Source organism: Struthio camelus, chromosome 19 (genome assembly GCF_040807025.1).
Source record: "Struthio camelus isolate bStrCam1 chromosome 19, bStrCam1.hap1, whole genome shotgun sequence".
NCBI lineage: Eukaryota > Metazoa > Chordata > Aves > Struthioniformes > Struthionidae > Struthio > Struthio camelus.
The window spans coordinates 826,464-847,392 of NC_090960.1; the positions used below are offsets into that span (position 1 = coordinate 826,464).

The 20,929-nt window shown below is 55.2% G+C and overlaps 1 protein-coding gene across 16 annotated transcripts in view; it reads right to left on the bottom strand.

Moving 5' to 3' along the window:
* The window catches only part of RBFOX3 (RNA binding fox-1 homolog 3), a 148,018-nt gene extending 131,906 nt beyond the window's left edge, over window positions 1-16,112 (bottom strand). For 7 of the 16 annotated variants that reach the window (XM_068913126.1, XM_068913124.1, XM_068913120.1 and 4 more), the window contains exon 1: window positions 16,032-16,112. The gene's annotated coding sequence lies outside the window, so the exon portion shown is untranslated. Of the gene's footprint in view, window positions 1-15,740; window positions 15,759-16,031 lie in introns of those variants that run through there. The other 9 variants (XM_068913129.1, XM_068913132.1, XM_068913131.1 and 6 more) reach the window with 4 other exon arrangements.
* Between the last annotated feature and the right edge of the window lie 4,817 nt (window positions 16,113-20,929).

The following is a 20,929-nucleotide window of genomic DNA, read 5'->3' on the forward strand; positions in this document are numbered from 1 at the left end:
GATTTCCTGCGTTTTGCCAGAGAGAGAGAACAAAACGCTTCCCATGCACGAGCTGAATCAATTAGAGGCTCACACGAGGAGCAGAGCAGCTGAGTGCAAACGCGCCTCTCCAAGTTGAGGTGCTTAAAAATTTATCATCGAACTTGCAGAAATGAACTCAATTAAAAACCATTTTAATGATACTACATTAAAAAAAATAACTCCCGTATCTCCAGTGTCAAGGTTCTTCTCCGTAAGAGAGGCAGAAACCTCCAACTGTAGCATTAAAAACGGTGGGATACGCTCTCCCGATACAAGCCTCCATCGCCGGCCCGCGCGCTCCCTGCCACGCGTACCATTTCTAAGGCAAACGGTGATGAAGTTCACAGCCAGCTCCTCGCTTTCTCAACGCAAAGAGGGAAGCCCTTCCCTCGTCCCTTGGTTCTCCCTCCCCAGCAGGTCCCACAAGACCCGAGAGGCAGGAGGCGGTCGAACCCCAGGGGACCCGAGCGCGCAGCATCCCCGTTGGCCGCGCCGTGCCCACCTGCCGGCGCAGCCGTCCCCAGGCCGTCGGCCGCTAAGACATCAAGCCCTGCCAGCCGGCAGATCGCGGCGCGCGGAGGGAGCGGGGCTCCCCCAGTGCCTCCTCGCTTGCCGCAGCGCCCGCGCGGTCCCGACTCACCAGCCCCGCTCCCTGCGGCGGCGGGAAGCCCAGAACGCAGCCTTATTGCCCCCTTTCTCTCCCCAAAAAGGGGACAGGCCTCTCTCCACTGGTTTATGGAGCAATCCAGGCACGTAACGCAGTAAACGCGATCCAGCAGGGACAAGCGGCGGCTGGGACCGAGCCCGCTGCGCCACCCTGCAGGATCAGGCCAGGGTCGCGCACTTCACCGCCCTGCGCATGCAAGCGGTTGCTGCCTACTTTAGGCTGCTTTTTTGAGCGCTTTTGTTTCTGTGCGAGGAGGGAGACGAGAGAACCGCGGACCAGCCGAGCGCGGCTGCTCGCCAGCGGCCCCGAGCCCGCGAGTCCTCCGGGGCACCGAGGGAACCGCGCGGCCTCGGTGACTCATCGGGACTTTGCCCTTGCCGCCAAGCCCGCAGCCCAGCATCTCCCCAGGTGACGGCGATGCCGAGAAGATAAAACACAACCTTGGGAACGGGCAGCCTCTGAGCGCCGGCACTCCGCTGCGCCCGCCCCAGCCCCCCGGCTGCCGCTCCGGGCGACGGCGGTGCTGCCAGAAACCACCGCCACTTCTTCCTGAAGAGCAGGAGGGGAATCCCAACCAGAGCAAGAGTGACTTTGTGCACCAGTTGCAAACTGATAGACTTTGGGGGGGGGGGGGGGGGGGGGGAGGTCTTTTGTATTTTCTTCCCCCCCCCCTTTTATTTTTTTTTTGGTAAAGAAATAAAGATTTCGTTCTGGATTTGAATTTCATCCAACAGAAGAGAACTTCAAAGAATGCAGCGTGCTTGTTTTTCTCTTCTCCCTCCCCCCCCCCCACAACATTCCCAAATTCAAATGGGATTCAGAGCAAAAAGTTTCAAGCCAGGCAGCCATGCTGCTGCTAAGCGAGCGCTAACAGGGTTCGCCCGACCTCGACGCCCGCCCCGGGACCGCAAAGCTGCCGCTCGCCCGAGCGCCGAGGGGTGCGAAGCCAGCAAGCAGCGGGCTGCGCGCGGCGGGGCGCAGGGAGGCGTGCCATACCCCACAGCCGCTCTTTCCGTATTAATAAAACGAGCCCGTGACAGAGCAAAGCTGGGACGCCATCCAATCCGCATATGCTACAAGGCAGAAGGTGTGTACAGAGCCGCATCCAGACTGGAAAAGGATTCCCTGGGAGCCCGGGCGGCACGGGTACCGCCGCCGCGCACGCGGCTTCCTCGCGGGCATTTACCGCTCTGCAGCGACCGAAGCGCCTTATTAAACCCCGAGCAGGGCCACCCCGGCACGGCTCCCTCGGATGCCACCCTCCCGTGGCACTTCGGAGCTGCCATCGCATCACCTCCCCTTGTTTAAAAAGGCAAACTGAGATGTTTTGCTGGGATGGAGGAGAAGAACCGGCTGGGAGAGCTGACCTCACTTCGGAGCGCCGTTAGCCCCCTTTCTCACCTCTCTCTGCCCAACTGCTCCAACAGCCGCCTGCACCCGCCTCCCCTCAGCCCCTGCCAGGCAGGGACACCCAAGGCAGTCAGCCTGAGCAAGAGCTTAAACCCTGCGCTGCCAGAGCCCGCAGCCGGCGGCTGCGCTTCCCTGGGCCTCCGCGCAGCGGGGAAGGCCACGGCGGTGCTGCTCTGCACGGGGCCGGCTGCGGGAAGCGGCGTTTCCAGGTACCCGCTCTGCCGGCTGCGCTGCCCTGGGGTCTCCCGCTTCGCGGGCAGCACCTGCCCCCGGCCACCGCGGGGACCTCGCTCAGCCAGGGGCACGCGACGCCTCGGCCCCCGCGCAGCTCGCGAGCCGGCCACGGCGCCTGCGCCGGCGCGAGGGGGTGCGCGCAGCAGCGGTGCCGCCGGGAGGGCTGCGGGCGCCTGTGCAGAGGCTGCAGATAAATTTTAACTGGGCAGCAAGAGAAGAGGGGAGCGAGCGCGCTGTGTGTCATTGCAATGCGTGTATTTATATCCCTCACAGACGCAGCATCCCTTTGTAAAGCCACGGAGCGTGTATAGTCAGGGCTGTCAGTTCAGCGGCATGTTACAAGTGTTTGATATGGAGATTTTGGCAGTGGGAATGGATGTACCTCGCTGAGAGGTTTATGTAAAATGACAGCTTCTGGAAAATGAAGCACTCAGATTAAAAAAAAGAAGTACAAACAAAAGGGAAGAGAGGCCTTCCGCTTGGCAAGTCCAAAACGGATTTCTCCTCCCCGCCAGCCTGCCTGCATCTCCCCATCTCAGGCCTGGAGGCAGCACGCAGGCAGGAATCTCACCAGCTGCACCATCCCCATGATCTCAGCTCCTCTGGTTCAAACTTCACACCCGCAGCCCCCGCCTCAGACCGCTGCCCCATTTTCATTTAATCATTCTTCCTCTCCCTCCCCTTGTTTACTGGGCTGAGCCTTTTATCAGTGGCTGCGCGTGGGCGTGCGTGGGAGGGGGGAGGTGGATGCCTCCGAGAACGCTGCTGTCAAAAGGCCCAAGGAACATGTTTTGCAACTTTTGCCATTTCAGGGTTTCGAAGTGGGGGATGCTGTGAAAACAAAACGAGGCCGCGGGTTTGCAGGGAGGCAGGTCCGCCGCCCCGCCGAGCAGGGACGCCCCTCGGCCGGCCTCCGAGGAGAGGGCAGATGCCAAGCGCTGCTCGATGTTCAGAGCGACCCGAGCGTCAGTCGATCGCGGAGCCCCCTCGCGAGGACGCTGTCCCGAGGAAGCAGAGCCCAGGGCAGACGCCAGCCACCGGAAGGGGAGCAGGAGGGATCCCCCCACCGCGGGGGCAGATGCCCCGGAGCGCCTGGCCAAGGCCGTCTCGCTCCTGGCGCTTGCAGCGGCTCCCTCCCGCTGCTGTGGGTCCAAGGGGAGATTATGCACCTGCAGCCAGGGTGGAAGCGATTCCTGCTGCAGCTCTAATGCTCCATAAAGGAGCAGACTTGGTTCTTACCTCTCTGAAATGAAGGATGGTAATTACCCTCCATCCCAGTTCACAAAGCTTAATCCAAATTGATGGCCTCCCAGAGATTGCTTCTCTCGCCTATCATCCAGTCTGATACCCAACTCTCCCCTACCCACGTCTACTAAGTAGCAAAACGTCAGAGTAACTCACGCAGGCTCTAACGGTAAAGGCCATTTATCCTGGAGTGAAAGGCTCCTAGACTAGACATAAAATTAACTGTGTGCTAGGGCCAGGTGGCAGAGCAAGCCTTGCCTTCCTACTGGACCTGCACTGTCACACAGCAGGCTAAGTCTAAGTCCTTTGGGAAGGAACTTCCTCTGCAACAAGGCTGCTCCTAAACCTCTTTGCAACGGATCCAGAGGACAAGAGACAACCAGGATGCCTACAAAACCCATCTGCCTGAACCACCCCCCCCACACACACTATAAGTTAGATCCCAGGATAAATCTAACTGTAGACACAGAAGAGACCTTCAGCCACGTTGCACAAGCGTTAAAGCGAAAAGAAAAGCAGTCTCCAAATTTTGACCTGGGTCAAGGTCTAGAGCATCCCATATACCCCTTAACTCTCTAGGTGTCGAACACAAGCTCAGAAGCACAAGAACACCTACAGATCTCAACGTCTGGAATAAGAGAGTTTCCTTATTAGCTTGTCCATCAGAGGAGACTACCACACAGAACAAAGCTATTGCCAGCGCTTACACTCTGCAAAGATCCCAGCTTTATGGTCACCAGCGGTACCTCTATGCACCCTGCAGTCAAACGGTGTCCACGAGGATCTTTCATTTCTATTAGCTGCACCATGGAGAGCTCAAGATCTCTGGCGCATCTATGCTGCTCCACCAGGAGCAAACTCCCATGCTGGCGCTGGCCACACAGCAGGATACGGTCACACGGGATGCAGGGATGGGTCTGGAGAGCAGCACAGCTACATCCCCACACCACCTCAGGCTCCAAACCCAACTCGTTTGCTCAGATGGCAACAGAGCAGTGACCCAGCACCACGGCAGGGGTCTCTGCACCACACTCCCCCCCACAGCACAGATATGTCATAAGGGACGCTGCATAACCGCTCCATCATCGGTGTCCAGACACCTCCCTGACCGAGATCGTCCCCTCGACCCATGCAGCCAGCCCTCAGGCAGGGGCCCGAGCTGCTCCCTTCCTGAAACTGCAGCACCCTCCCTGGCACAGGGGAAGGATCCCACTTCGGAGTAGCCCGCTGGGAAGCTTTTCCCAGAGCCGCTCCAGCTCCCGCACACAGCTGAGCCGGGCAGCATCGGTGCTCAGGGGCTGCCGGCGAAACGGCTGGCTCCTCCGGCCTGGGCTGCAAGCCTTGCCCCGCTCCGGCGGCAGGCGGGCACGGAGGCACCAGCCGGCACACGGTGCCGAGCCGAAGGCACGCGCGTGGCTGAGCGCGCACAGGGCTGGCGAGCTATAAATATCAGAGCAGGATGATGACAAGGGCTATAGCTAACTTGTGCAGCACGCGTTACGTGAATACGGCACAGGCACTGAACTTAGTTGCCCCGCATTTCATCCGTGCCTTAATTAAACCTGCAAGATAAATCTCTCTGATGTCCTATGTGTTGATAAGATCCACCAGCAAACACATAACCGTCCCTCCAGTGCAGTCATCTCCTCAGCCGTCGCAGGAGCGTGGGCTCGCCTGCGAGGCAGGGGGCTGCAGACACCCGGACCGGGCGCGAGGCAGCACCAGGCACGGGTCCCCGCGTCCACCCTTCCCAGCTCGAAAACTTTAAGCGTGCCCTTTCCCGCAGCATCCCCCGCAGCCCTTAGGCCACCTAAACTCAGGCGGCAGCGGAGGCCGAGCGCCCCGGGCTGCAAGCAGGGGCTGGCGCACGGCTCCCGCTCCCACCTCGCACCCCGCTGTCCCAGCCCCGGGCCCAGCAGCTGATGCACGTTCATAAATCAACTCTTTTTTGCCCGTTTAAGATACCCTCCTCATTCACACCGCACCCCAGGTGCGCGCGGCACTTCGAGCCGGAGAAGCCGCCGAGCGCCCGGCCAGCGGGGCTCACTCCTAATGAGAGAGAGGAGAGCAAACCGCGGCAAGAGCCCGCCGCGGGGAACGGCGGGGACCGCTGCTCTGCGGCGGGGTCTCTCCAACCGAGACACCGCTCCGTCCGCACACCTGGTAACGGGAACGCAGCAGCAGCCCCCGCCAGAGCCGGGGCCCCACGAGGGAAAATTCGCAGGAGGAAGAGCAGGAGAGAGGAGCGGAGGGAGGAAAGGTCGACAGCCGCCGCGCTGGGGAGCACCCGGGGCGGCTGCACGAGCGCCCGGCCTGGGGGAGCAGCAAAGCCCCCGGACCCGGCTGGCCCCACCGCCGCACGGGGCGAGAGGGGCGACCTGCCGGGGGGTGTCCCCCGAGAAACAGCTGCAAACCGAAGGAGACGCACAGAGCCACGGAGCGAACGGCCGGCACGCAGCCCCGGGCGCGGGGAGTCCCGCGCGACTCCAGAAGGACCAGCCACCCGCTCCGTTCCCTCTCTTCTCCCCCAAATATTCCTTAAAAGCAAGCTGCCCCTTGCGTTGCAAGGGTTTCCTGCGTGCGTGTGCATATGTTTTTATTCCCGTCTTTAAATGAGGTCTTTGCTGAGAATTTACAATTCCCCCATGGCCTCAATCTTGCACAGATTGCTTTTTTAACACTGTTGGGCTTTAATTCTAATAAGCCTCCTCTTTATTACAGAACCAGGTCACATTGCCTTGATGCTGCAAGAAAATCTTTCATCAGGAAGGAAAACAGAGAAGGAGGGAAAAAAAGAAATAGAGAAGGGGGGGGGGAGAAGGAAGCAGCAAACAAACAAGAGGGACAAGCAAACAAGAAGCTGCTCCCTGAACGCGGGGGGGACTGGGAGCCGGCAGCGCAGCGCAGCGCGACGGCCCGGCCACGGCTCCGACGGCGCACCCGGACTCGCAGCGTCGTTCCTGGCGCGGCTTCGCCTCCCACGCACCCTCCCACCCTTTGCTGCTTGCAAGCGCCGAGGGGAGCAGGAGGGGAGGCTCCGCAAAACTTTGACAGACGTCACGAGGACGAAGTTCAGCCCAGCCCCGGACAGACAGCCGCGAGTCTCGGCGCCGCGCGCGCCCCCCGTTACCTGGCCAGCGGCGGCAGGACCCGAGCGCCCCTGCCCGCGGGAAGCGGAGCCCGCTGCGGAGCCGTGCGCCCCGAGGGCCGCGGTTTGAACCCGCGACAGGCCGATCTCCCCGTCCGGCCCCTGCCCGCGGCCGTCGCAGGGGATTCGCTGCCCCCGCGCTCCCACTTTGGGCGTCTGCCCGGCTCCAGACACGTTCTGGCAAAGCATCTCCTGGCGCGGTCTTACATCATAGCCGTCGCCACGGGAACGGGCTGACGTCATAGCTCGCCTCAGCCCCCCGGTCGAGGACCGGCTCAGGGTGTCCAGCGCCCCTCCGGCCCCTCTGCCGCTTGCAGACGCGGCCCAGGAGCCAAGGCGCCGAACAAAGCGGGACTCCGGGTTGCAGTCGATTTCTGTGACCTTCCCCTTCCCCATCTCGCTTTTCCGTCTGCGAGGCGGCGTTAAGCGCCGGAGCCGGCGGCGCACTGGGCGGCAGGAACCCAGGCTGCACCAGCGTCCCCCCAGCCCCTTGCCAAACCGCTGCCCCCGCCTCGTCCCTGCCCCGTCCTCCCCGCTACCCGAAGCGGGCTGCGGCCAAGCCTGGCAGGTCACAGCCCCCCGCCGCTGCTCGGCGAGGCAGCACAGCGGCCCGTGCTGGGAAGCAGAGGTGCCTCTTTGCCACGCTGATGGGGACCTACCTCCCAAATTTCTCCTGCTCAGCATGGGAGAGTTGGTGCTTTGCTACCCCATCCCAGTCGGTCAAACACACGACATGGAAATACCCCTTCCAGGGTCTGCGACAAACAAAGCTCCCAACCCGCCGCCTTCCCCCGCGCATGAGCACAACCAGGATTTACAGCTGGGGTAGGCCAGGGCTGCTCCAAACCTAGATGTGTTAATTCTTAATGCTAGCAGCTGCACTTAAGGCAAGAGAGGCATGGCAGCCATGCACAGGAGTAACCATGGCAACTTCACGGAAGTTAAATAAAAACTTCTTTAAAAAAAGATAACGAGGTCCCTGAATCATGCTTTATCAGCTATGTTGCTATAAAGATCGAGATGCAGCTAGCTCAGGATTCCTAATTACTTCTGCAATATACTGTAGATAGCTTTATTTAAAAAAATCTGGCTAGGCGTATAATTTAGGCCCTCTCTATACCCAGATCTGCATATTCCATGCAATACGTTCGCCCAGATCCGCTTGCGAGAGCCCGCCCGGATAACGCCTGCCTACCGCCTGCACCGAGGCTTCTGCAGCTGAGCCGCCAGCGCCCCGCTCGCGGAGGGGGCACGGCAGCGGCGCCCCCGGGACGCCCCCGGCACGTCCTCGCGCTCCTTCCCGGGGAGCCTCCTGCGAGGCTGCTTCCGGCGACCGCGGCAGGCAACGCACCGAGACCGGACGCCCCGGGCTGCCTGCAGAGCGCCCCGGCGCTGCTCCAGCAGCGGCCACCATCCGTACGAGCTCAACGTGCGCCGTGTCCTCCGATACGTACAGCCCCGCAAGCCCTACCGCACGCCAGCTGAAGAGGGGCTCTAACATCAGAGCTGTGACCCCTCAGCCCTGACGAGCCGCCTTCCCAGGGCCCAGAAAACGGCCAAAAGCAGCATCGATCCCCAATTCGGCCGGCGTGCACGAGAGCCTGATACCTGCTATCGGCGCTGCAGCAGAAATTCCTTCACTGCCCAGAAATCAAACACAAGTTGTTAGAGAGCTCAGATCCCTGTTTCCTACAAGAAAAGAGGCCTCGGACAATCCTGGTAACTGCTAGAAGAGCAAACAGATATTCCCTGCCTGCCAACGGACAACGCTCGCTCTGCTTAAACCACCTGGAAAGGCCACGTCCCTAAGACGCCGAGGCCCCCAAATGCCGTTTTGGAAAGCTTCACCAGAACGGACTATTTCCGCCAGCCGTGGGAAGAAGCGCAAAGGTGGCCGACGAACGACGCGTCAGATCCCGGGAGGTCAGTGGGCGCCCTCCGGGCCTCGCCGCGCGCACGCCGCCCGGGGCTCGCCTTCGGAGGATGCTCCCTCCGCACGAGACGCGACTGCCTTAACAGCCCCGCACCCCTCCCGCCCGCCCCTGCGCCCTCCAAGCCCGTAAGGGAAAGGCATGAAAAGCTTCCTCCGCCCCGCTCGCCGCGCAGACCCAGACCCGCGCGACGACCTGGCTCCACAGATCAAAATGGGCCTTTCCAAAGGGGCACGCGCTGCGCCGTTAAACCGCCCTGCTCAAACCTTTAACCGAAGGTGACTGATTTATTCTGACTACCGCTGCCTCCCGGAGGCATTGCTCTCCCCCGACCGCGCAGCGCTTTAATTGTCCATCAAGCGGAGCAGGGAAGACTTGTAAATCTTTCCTCCCCGTCCCTTGGGGCTAACCAGCGCTTGACCTCCCGCGCCAGCCCCGGCCATCGCCGCCGGGACGCGCTGCGCCGGCAGGATTGATGGGCGCAGCGGCAAGGGGCAGGGGAAGCCGCAGTGCTCCAGCGGCGGCTGCGCGGGGCTCGCGCCCCGTCCCCCCTGGGAACGGCGAGCCTCCCCCCGCGGAGGGGGTTTAAATAATCACGTTCATCTTGTTTTCATCTGCATTGCAATTACCATCTTAAAATTCATATTTCTTTCTTACTGGTTAATTTGCCAGGACATCAAATTTACCAAAAAGTGCCCGCTCGTTCGCTAACGAGAAGGATGCAACTCGTGCAAATTTAAATAGTTACTTAGATTCTTTATTTTCACAGCTTATGTTAAAACTAAGTGAATTATATTTACTATATTTTTAAACTCATTTAATTTAAGCTGATTCTGAATGGAAATTGGAATTCAATTAAAATGTGGGGGGAAAGTCGGCATTTGGAAGCAGATTATTAAGTAAAGCTACATTAAACATGTTGGAAGCATAAATATCTAAGAACAAGTTCTATATTTAAAAGGGGTTTTATTCAGCAAAGGAAGTATCATCTGTGGTTCGTGAATTTAAGAACTAGTTACCAAGGTCAAGGTTTTAGAACTAGTAGATCTCAAATTCTCGCATCTATGTTTTATCCATAGCTTGATTAAGAGTTTAGAAATCAGGAAAACTTTTTCTTTGGTTCCCTGCTTTAGAATTAATTGTTTATTGATCTGACAAGAAGCAAATGTTCTCTCTAGCTGCAGAGGAGGTGAACCTGTTGTCAAAAGCTGTTTTATCACTTCCATAAATTCTAGTTCTAACGACTTCCTCCGGTTCAATAATTCGAGTTTCTCTAAACATCAGCAATACACGTGACCTGCTCAAGTATTATTTGAAATTATTTTCACAAATGACAGTAAGCTCAGGCCATTACATAGATTCTCAATTTCAAGAAGTCTTAAACTCACTAGACTTTCAGAAGAAAAAAAATATTCGAAGTTCTATTTAAAATCCCATTCCTTTCATTTCAGTGCCCTCTTCCCCCATCTCCCGCGGGCTGAACAGCGCCTGGGGCTGCTCTCGGGGCCATGCGTCCCCCCGGGTCCCTCCCCGGGGACCTGGGGCTGCAGCACCAGGTTTGCCAAGGTGCAAAGGACTGATGCAAAAGGGGAAAACTCAAAACTACCAGCTCCGCATCCCCCTCAGGAGCTTCTGGCACCCTGCTCCGCGCAGCCTCCGCTCACCCGTGCTGCGCGAGGGAGGCTTTTGGGCAACACCTCCGCCAGCACGCGATCCGAGAGAGCAAAAAAAGCCTCTTCCTTCTGGTAGGAAAGCCTCTGGTAGGAAGCCTAGACGGGGCCCACACAGGCATGCAGGTCCTTTGACACGTCAGAAAAGAAAAGACAAAACCCTCAAAAGAAATCAGCTTTTTCCAGTAATGAAACCCTTTGGGCGCCCCGGGGGGCCCTGGGCAGGGCTGACGCAGGACCCGTCCTCATGGCCCCTGGTCCTCCAGGAGCTACGAGAGTGGAGGACCAAACCACGTGGGCCGGTTCCCCCACACAGCCACCTCCACCAGGAAGCTCGCGGGAGCGGGAATGGCTTCAGTTTCCAAGCAGTAAAGCAAAAAAAAAAAAAAAATCCAAAAAAGACCAAAAACGCTAAAGCAGATCAAGTCAATGGCAACACAACAGGCAGCACACCTTGCTCGCCGCCGTTCCCGCGAGCCACCGGGTTACCTGTCTCCTGCGGCTCGCAGGTTCCCCAGCGCCTCCCCGGGCAGGGACCGCGTTGCTACATGCAGGATAAAGCAGCGCTAACACACTTCACAGTCAGCAACGTGGCTTTGTACCACAGCTATAAATAAAATAAAAGGTCTCCTGCCCACAGCCGTCGGAGGAACGTGGCAAGAGCCACAGAGGGAAAACGCGGCTTGCAAGGGAGCGCTGGCTGGGGAAGCTCACGGTACCGGGACACCGCGGTTGTCAGAGGAGTTTAAGGTTTCGCAGATACAGCCGTGCCGACGAGGCATGCCGGCGGTGCCGACGAGGGAACCGGCCTCGGCGCTGCCCGGCAAAGCCGAGCTCACCCCGACCGGCACGAGGGAGCGACGGGGAGCGAAGGAAGTGTGCTCACACGCGACGGATAACAAAACACGAGGAGGGATCCCTGACTCAAGTGCTCGTTTCTACCCGTTAGAAACTCAGTCCTGTCTAGTCCGGAAGCCATGAGGAGGCCTGGAGCATCACGGAGCACAAACTGAGCAACAGAGAGAGCGAGTTTTAGATGGGCTTATCAAAAATAAAGTTTCAAAAACATTTAATCTCAACAACTAATGAAATTACAGAGAATAAAGTTTTGCTTCCTAGTTCAGTACCTCAGCCCATCAATTAATTTGCAAGAACGTACATCCTGAAACACCTCAGAAGACCGGACCCGAAAGCCCTGAAACAGCACTGACAACACACACAGCCCTGCTGTTATGAAGGGTTAGGGAGGAAAAAATAAGATGTTCTCGGCAGCCCTGAGCACGGCAGTCCCGGCGAGCGGAGGAGAGCGTCCTGCTGGGAGCGGGTCGGGGGAGTCGCTGCCTCCCGGGCGCTCCCCGAGGGCCGGCCGAGGGCGCGAGGAAAGAGGTGGCTCACCATCTGCTGCAAGACAATACGCAGGAGGCTTGGCAGCTCAATCTTAAAAATATATATCCTTTCACCAAGAAGCAAAAGGCCCACAAACCCATTTAAATGAAAAATACCCTGCAGGTCACCTTTAAATCCCAGCTGAGACATTGACTCACTCTGTAACCTCCGGAAAGGCACCCGAGTCTTTCGTACTTAGTTACTCCAGATGGGAAAAGAGGAGAGATGGTACCAACAAATCAACCCACAGCACCTCTGCAAACGCTGGAGCAGGGCTTGAGTTAGGGCCTCGCGAGGGAGACAGTGCAACGCTACGCGGAGAAGAGCTGCGGGTACCTGCAGGAGAGAAGCTTCCCAGTTGCAGCTCTGCCTTAGATACATTACAAGGGGCTGGAAAGTCACATCCACACAATGTTTCCTGCAAAATGTATTTCCCCTATTCACAACTCCCATTCTCCTTTGAACCAGTTAACAACTCCAGCGTCTTCTGGAGGTGAACTGGTCTCTGCATTTTTAGCAGCCCAACTCCTCTCCCCAGCCTGGAGATGCAGAGCCTCCTCCAACACCATCTCTGGAGAAAGATGGAGAGGAAGCGTGGGGAGGCTGGGCCACGTCCAGCTGTAAACTCCAGCACGTTTGGTCTCAGTTATTAACCTGCTCTCAGTCTTTGCAAAGAACTTTAAAGCGTTCAAGCAAATAACACAAAGGAAAAACATTCTCAGCACCACCATTCAGCAGAGACTGCTCTCCTCCGCGGCGCGCTGGGAGCGCCGGGCTCTCCAGCGCCACGCTGCCCAGCTGTGCCACCACAGCTGCATCATGCCTCCACCACCTCTAGTAAACCCCTCGCCACTTGCTCTGAAGTCTCAAACCTCACCACGATTTCCCCTTTCTCTTCCATTGTCGCTTAAAAAGAGCAAATCGTTCATAAGAACTAATTATTCAGTGTACTCTCACCCCATAATACTGTAAATTAAAAAAGAACTCAAATAAATTAAGGAACTTCCCTCATGCCTTTTATTATCTCAATAACCTTCAAAGGCATTTATCTTCTGTCAGCTGATCCATTTGAAAAATTGTGACGACAAATTAATTTAGTAAATGCACACACTTTAAAACCTTTATTTATTTATACATTGAATGAGCAAATACGACCCAAGCTGGATGAGCTGCTTGAGAAGCGAGTCTTTAACGAGGCACTTTCGCCTGCCCCGAACGCCCCAGCGCGGCCGACGCGCTCCAGCCCTGCTGCCCCCTCCGGCCGCGGAGATCCTGGCGTCCCTCTGGGCAGCCCCAATTACACGGAGGCCTTGCTCACTGCACTCCTATTAAACCGGCAGACATCCTGGGGGATCCACCTAATGCACCATGGCAAACGAGCTAAACTGCTCCACCTAGAAATTACACCGAAAAAGGGAAAGAAGAAAACTACTTGGCAGGATAAGGAGGCAACAGACAAACAACCAGCAGCACGAGCAGCATGGAGAGACCTGCTCCAGGCACCAGCACACAACACGGGCTGCCTGGCTATCCTGCAGCCTGGCACGCGAATGCAATACTCAAGGACGACACATTACAGGGATGGGAGATGGAGAAGTAACTGCAGAGAGGGCTTTTTATTTTTAATTTGAAAAGGAAAAGGGGAAAAAATAAAAAACATACCTTGTCAAAAAGATACCGTGTAAACAGGGAATACCAAATTTGCACAGTTGGAAAGGTTTGGGAAAGGAAATACAGAGGACCTCTTTTTTCAAATGCAGCATCACATGGAAGAAACGTTAACCTAAAAATATCACCTAAAGGACCTCAGCTCTGCCGGGGTCCTTCTCATCTCAGAGAAGGAGAGGAAGAAGGGACAGAGCGCAACAGCCCCACGGCAAAACACAGACGTTACCCCCACGGAGACGCCAGCATCGCGTTTAGGATAACCACCCTACACCAGCCGAGACTCCTGGAGATGTCTCCAGGGGCTCCTCAAATTCCAGGAAGTTTGTCCCTATCCGTTTCCTAAATTGACACGAGCAAGTAAAGCTGTGAACACTAGGCTGCTGGTTTCCAAATCCTGCCCACCCTGTGCCCCTTCAAGTATTTGTTTTTTGGATCATGGCCACGGTTAGTTTCCCAGCTGGCCGGCTTGTGAGCTCTGGATCTCCAATCTTTGGTGCTCCAAAACTACCGTCTCAGCTTGCTACGCAAAATTTACAACCCCTCCGCTGTGTGAAAGGATCCCAAAGCCATGCCCTGAAAGCAATAACCATAACCCCGGCAAGAATTTACCTAATGCTGCAGCAAAGTGTTTTTGTGTGCCCTTGTGCCAAGGCTTTCTATTGTGCTGAACAATCCTACAGATCATTTTAAAAAAGAGAGAAAAAAACAAACTCATGTATTTTGTCTGGAATAACACACACAGAAGCCCTACATAGCTCCCCAGAGCCATGAACAAATTCCCAGCAACTGGCCAGATTTGGGCATCCCTGCCAGCCCTGACCCTCTGCAATCATCCCTCTACAAAAATTATAAACTGCAGGCACTTTCTCCATCTATTACACAGAAAAATAGCCTTCATTTCTTGCTTTGTGAGGCTTTATCACACCTCAACCATTTTAGCCTGAAACCAGGAAGCTCTTTAGGGAACAGACTGTCTTAATCTATGTTTGCACAGCACCCAGCATAAGGAGGCCTCTAGCCTGACTGCAGCCTTTGGGTACAATTGTTATACAAATACAACAACAACAGAATAAACCTCCCAAGTGCTGCAAGACTAATCACAAGCCTCAGGACATCCTAGAGACTGCCAGGCAGGCAGCCGGGAGAAAGGGCAAGGTATTCCCTGACTTCGCAGCTTCCCAAAACGCACAGCTACCCGCAGCCATCTCTGGAACCCGGCGGCCACGCTCCTCGCCCCGAGCTTTCCCGTCCGTCCCTAGAAAAAGCCCATGAACAGCCTGGCACCACGGACAGAACACAAAGCAGCCAGAAACGCTCCTGCTCACGGCCAGGTTTTCACGGAGGCAGCGAGCGAGTTCCAAGTCTTCATGAAAGGCAACTGAAAATAGTCAGTGTTGTTAATGTCATGCTTACTGGAGTGAGAAGCCGAGAAATCCCTGCTTCCCTGCTATCCCCCCTTGCCATCCGACTGCCTGCGTGCGCACACACACGCCCGCAGCCTCCCCAGCTCTCTGCAGGCAGGAGCCGCGCTGCCTCCGCGGCTGCTCCAGCGGGAGGGCTGGAGCGGGGGCCGCGTCCGTGCCCGTGCCCTGTCACCCGGCCGCTCCGGGGTCCCTGAGCCACATTTGTTTACTTCGAACGTCTGCATTTAAACATTTGGACGAGATGCTGCACGTTGTACTGCTTCCTGGCGCAAATATCGATGGAGGGATCTCCAGACATATGGACGGCTGAATAAAGGCGCTGTGTATTTACACACACAACGCAAATAAAACAGGTGACTCTAAGAGGCCTTCTCTCCCTCCCCGCACAGCGAGCTTTTAACACATGCCAGCACAGCAAGCCCAGCTCGCAAAGGAATTCCTGGAGACAGGCATCCTTTTGCAGTAGAGGAAAAACCCGAAGAAGCTGCGCAAGCTGACGCGCGCTTGCATCGCTCTGCCCCTTCGCAGAGGGGCCGCGCTCTGCCTCCGCGGCTTCGCCCGCGCGCTGCGGCTAGCCAGCCGAAGGGGAGCCTCTCCTCCGCTCTCACCCCATTAAGCCAGACTCTACTTCACGCAACTTTTTCTTACAATTTACGTTCACCTGGAGGGCGTGATTTTAATTAGCATAATATTCCTGTTAACAACAGCACCTAATTAAGACATCCGTTAAGAATCCATAATGTAAACTTAATGAGAAGTTGCGCTAAATTTTTTTTTTTTTTGCAGGCAAACAGAACACAGCAGATTCTAACTTTAAGAGACCGCGTTATTAACGGACAGATCCAATCGCTCAAACCTGAACTCACGCGGGGAGACTTCTAAGAAAGCATCGCTCCTCCGCACCCTGCCAAGGAGAAACTTCTTTCCAGAACGCACCTGGGCAGCCCCGGCGCGCCGGGAAGGGTGACGCCGGCGGAGCCCGCTCGCCTTTCCTGCCGCCGCCTCGCCGAGCTCCGCTCCCTCGGCGCCGCCGGGGGGCCGCAGCCGCCCGCCCGACCCCCCCCCCCGCCCGGGAGGGGCCGCGGCAGGGCACGGCGGTACCCGCCGGGGGACGGGCTGGCTGAGCCCCCCGCAGCCCCAAAGTTTCCTGGGCAGCACCGGGGAGAGCTGCCCGCAGCGCCCCCCCCCCCGCCGTGGCGCCGCCGGTCCCCCCCCCCGGTGACTCACGCGCTCAGAGGTCCCCGCCGCGGCGGCCGCGAAGGCGCAGGGCAGCCGCGGGCCCCCGCCCGCCGAGCGGCATCTCCCGAGCAGCGGCGACCGGGGCAGCCCGGCGGCAGGAGGGAGGCGGCACCGGGCTGCGCTCGCCTCGCCGGGCAGCCACGCGCGCGGCTGCGCCCCCGCCGCCAGCCAGCAGCGCGCGCACCGCACCGCCCCCGGCCCCAGCCCCGCCGGGGGGCGGCGGCAGCGCAGCCCCCGCCCCGGCAACCCCCCCTCCCCGCATCGCCCGAGCCGGCGGCCACCGAAAAGAGGAGCGCGCAGCGGCCCCCCCCGCTCCGCACACGGCCGGGCCCGCTCCCACCTCGCTCCCAATGCGGCGATGCGCCCAGCCCACGCTCCCACCTCAGCACCATGCTCGGCCCACGCTCCCACGGCGCGCTCTCGCCTCGGCAGCCCGCGGAGCTCCCGCTGCCACCTTGGCAGGCGCCCAAGACACCCTCCCACCTCGGCAGCATGCTCAGCCCATGCTCCCACCTCGGCAAGGTGCGCTCCCACCACAGCGGCATGCTCAGGACACACTCAGCATGTGCGCCCACCTCCGACTGGGAATAAGGAGCCATTTTTTCCTTGCTGCCTGTCCATTGAAAATGAACATATTATGACTGTGACAAATAGGGAGTTTACTCCTGCAATCAGGCTGGGCTTACTGCTGTCTGCAAGTGGGCAATGAACCTTCCCAAGGGGTTTCCTCCGTTTTACTGTGCATTCAGCACTACAGCCACATGCTGACTTGCAAGCTAGCAACCTCCCTGCTCTCCTGGGGGCAGGCCTCCCTCCAGCTTAGCATGCAGTGCTGATTTCTATAGCTTCACCCATGCTGCCATACAGCTGGATGCCTGGGCCCACTTCAGCCACCTGACAGGCACCAAACAAAAGGATGGTAGGGAAGAAAAGCATTATATTCCCAACTGCAAACACCAGGAAAACTGAGGGAGTGCATGAAACACATGGGATGGAAGTTTACAAGGTATCCAGGGCTAACCAAAGCTTAGATGCTCAGCCCCTTCCCCTTTCTACTTTTTAAACCTAATTTAAGGACCTTTGGGCAGTAATCTTAGTCACACAGTGGTTGAAAGCAATAGTCCTTCCTTCAGCTCTATGCAAAGGCAGAGCCTGGGAAGCCAGGGACCTTTCTGTTCTCCTGCTGTTCAGCTCTTCTCTCAGGAAGCCAGCTGAACACTGTTGTAGGCTTGCCCTATAATATTTTGCAAACCACAGGCTGTTAGAGGTCCTGTTGTACTGCCCTTTTGTGGCTTATTAGCAAGATATGCAATCTCTAAAATAGTAATGAACATTGACTGCTTTGGTAGTGCAGGCCCATTTATTCAGGTGTTGCCGGACAACCTGAGTTTTCCCTCTCCTGAACTCTGGGGCTGTTACAAAATGCAGATATAGCAAGCAGCTCTCCTTGCAGACTTGTCTGAGTTACTATAGTCTACTCAGCACCTTTCTTCTAGCTCAAATGTCTTATTGTTTCCAATATTTAAGACAGTGGCTAATCTTTATAAAGTTATTTCATGAGAAATGTTTGGAATATATGCAGCCTGTTTAAGTCAATTTACTTCCTGTGAACTTTGCATACAATCCACCTATGAGACATTATTAATATCCTATAGATCCCACATGTGACACCCTGAAACCAGGCACCACTTTTCTGCCTTCCCATCCTGATATTTTTCCCCTTTCTCAAAAGGATTTTGAGGAACTCTTCAGAAAACATCAGGGTTGTATAGAGTATAACACAAATGAGGACTACAAAATGCATCTGATGTATACATCTATCATGTAAAATGGATATTTAAATGCATGTTGGCCATCTAGGATGCAGTAACAGCCAAGCCCTGCTGCCACATAGGAAAGAGGCAGCAGCACTTTTTCTCACAACCTGCTAAACAAGGGAAGTGCTCAGCCAGCGTGGCTCCTTGGTACGCCCCACCGTGTTATCTTCACACGGTTCGCTGAGACTGAAGATGTTTTAGGCAGCAGATCTGGAGAATGAAGAACTGAGAACATGGGAGAGAAGATCTGAAAATTTCTCTGCATTTCAAGCCACTGAGTTGGGTCCCTGTTGACATCTGTTCCTCAAAATGCAAACTGGTATCCACTTCAGAGATGCAACTTTACAGATCAGGAGGTGTATGTGCACTAGCTGGAGTGGAGGAGAAGCAAACAGCTGCTGCAGCAAGATGGTGTGGGATTGCTAGGCAACCCCATGCTGCTGAGCAGGAAAAGGCCTGTGCTGAGCCAGTGCCACATAGCTGGGGCTCTCATCCATTTTCTGGGCCTCCAAGACAGAAAAGCAGGCACCAAGAGGAACACTTCAGAAATCTCTGGCTTTCCAGGAAGAGCAGTTGAAACCTGGCTGTGGGAGAAGAGGAGCAGAGAGGGGCTAATAATAGAGAATAAGTGAGAGCGACAGTTGAAGGAAGAGAAGCAGTTAGAAAAACACAAGTCAACAAAACCCTGCCTTTTGGCAAGGTTGTTATATGAACCAGAAGGAACAAGTATTAATCTGGAAAAAATATTGTTTTTCTTAGCTTATTTCACAGTCTATTTGCCATTTAGAGTCTTAGTTTGGAAGAAGTCATACTTGTTAAATTACCATTGCTTTATTTTTATCCTTAATGATGAGGAAGTTTTCCTAATCACAGCTGGAGTAAAGAGATGACAAAGCCTGTTGTGAATCTGTCTTTCATTTTTCTTGAAAACAGATGCTGTCAACAGGAGGTACAGCAAGACCACTGCATGCAAGGATCCTCTTAGTCCCCCCAGGACAGCCTTATCCCTGTTATTCCCTCTGCAGAGCCCATGGAAGGGCAATGCCAAGCAGCCAGTCCTAGATCTGTAGAAATACCCCCAGAGATGCAACAGATACATTCAATATTGAGAGACAAGACAAAGATGTAGTCCCTCCAAGTTGTCCACAATAGCACAAGCTCTTAGGGGACACTTGATTTCTAGATGCCCAGAAGAGGTTCACCCCCTCTCCAGACTCCCTCTCTGACTTTCATTCTCATGCTAAATACACAAAGATCAAGCCGTTCTGGCTGAAAAGGTAGCGTTTGGAGCAGGTTCTGGCTGAAAAGGTAGCCTTTGGAGCAGGTTCAGAGCACGTTCAGCTCTGACATAACACAGACAACTCAAAACTGGCTTTGCTACGAGGTGTGCCCGCACACTAATGCCGAGACAGTCCTACCCGCACACGTGGCATGAGGAAGCACAGAGCCTTTTTTCTGTTTTAAAGGGAGGGAGGCATCCTGCCAGCTGGAGATTTCCCCAAAGAGCATCCAGAACACTGGGTACCTGCACAGTCCTTGGCTGTGATGGAGACAGTGGGATGACACGGCAGGACCCAGATTTTTTTGGCAGGTGTCAGAAGCCCTGCCAAAGCCTAATGCGGAACGTGAATACGTGAACACAAACTGAATGCATCCCTGATCATAAGCAAGTTCAGCCTACAAGGTTCTCTCCAGTGCTAGAGAGATGAGAAGAGAGCCATGCTAATGTACTCTGAAACAATGCTTTTTTAAAATGTAATTTATGATAGATTTCATAGCTAAGTTATGCAACATAATGAGCAAATCTAAAATGTAATTGTCACTGCACATTAGCAGCAAAATCCTGAACCTCTATTATACTAACAAACTTATTAAATCAGTGAACATTGCATTGCATCAGTCAATTACTAAAACAATGCCAAGATCACTAGAATAATCTGATACCCATTACAGAGAGAGAAAGCAAGCATGCAACTAGAGCTGCCCAGGGTGACATGTTTTAAAACATTAAATGTATTTACACTTTTGATGTAATGGTGCACCTGTAGGATATTCTGCACCTCCTTCTCTTGTTCCAGGAGAGGTGCATCAAAAGCCTGAAGTGACCCCTGTGCCCATGGACACCAAGTCTGTCTGGGACAAGGAGGCTGAGAACAGAAGCACAAACAGCCTCAGTTCTGAAGTTTCCTGAATGCTGAGTGACTTTGCAGCCTTAACATTACTCCATGTCAGAAAACGCTATGCACAAAATCTTAAATCTTGGACAAAGCAATTGACACAACAAAGAGCATGATGCGGAACTGCTCTGGCTCCCAAAGGCACTGCAGGTTAAAGCTCATCTCTGCCTCTCCCACATGTTCTGCCTCACATATTATAACCACACTTGACAAAGCTGGGAGCACACAGGTGACCTGGGGCAGAAAGCAGACAGCACCAACCACTGCCCCTACAACCCAAGTCCTTAGAGAGCTGAAGGCAAGAGATTTCTTCTTGGCTGCTCACCCTAAGCAGTCCTAAAGTGCAGCCACATTCCACATCAAATTGATGTGAAAAAGGGTCTGGATTCAACTTTCAGAGCTGTTCTTTGAGGAGCATGAAGTTTGCCAGAGAGCCTACAGGTCTGTACGCCCCACCCCAGGCAGACCTAGATCTGAGATTATTCCTGGCTCCACCATAGAGCAGCTCACAGACACCTGCTATGGGCATGTATTTTCAGTGAAGGGCATTTGCTTCCAGAGCAGGGCAATGCACATAAAGAACAGCACAGATTCTGCACTGCAACCCCCAAGGCACTCATCTTCCCTTCTGACCCAGTGAAATCTGGTCATCACTGATGCTGCATCATTACAAGATCATTAAACACATGAAATAATGAGATCTTGAAGTAAACCCAGAAAGGCATCCATGTAAACATTTAAAGCAAAGTGTGCCTTGCACCTTGGTGTAGTGATTTGACACAGCACTAATTATGCAAATTAATCATTGGTAAATCAGGTACATGTTTGTTTATTTTGCATTTTTCACAGCAACCAGGCAGGAGGAGTGCTGTGAAAGAAAAACTGCTCTATT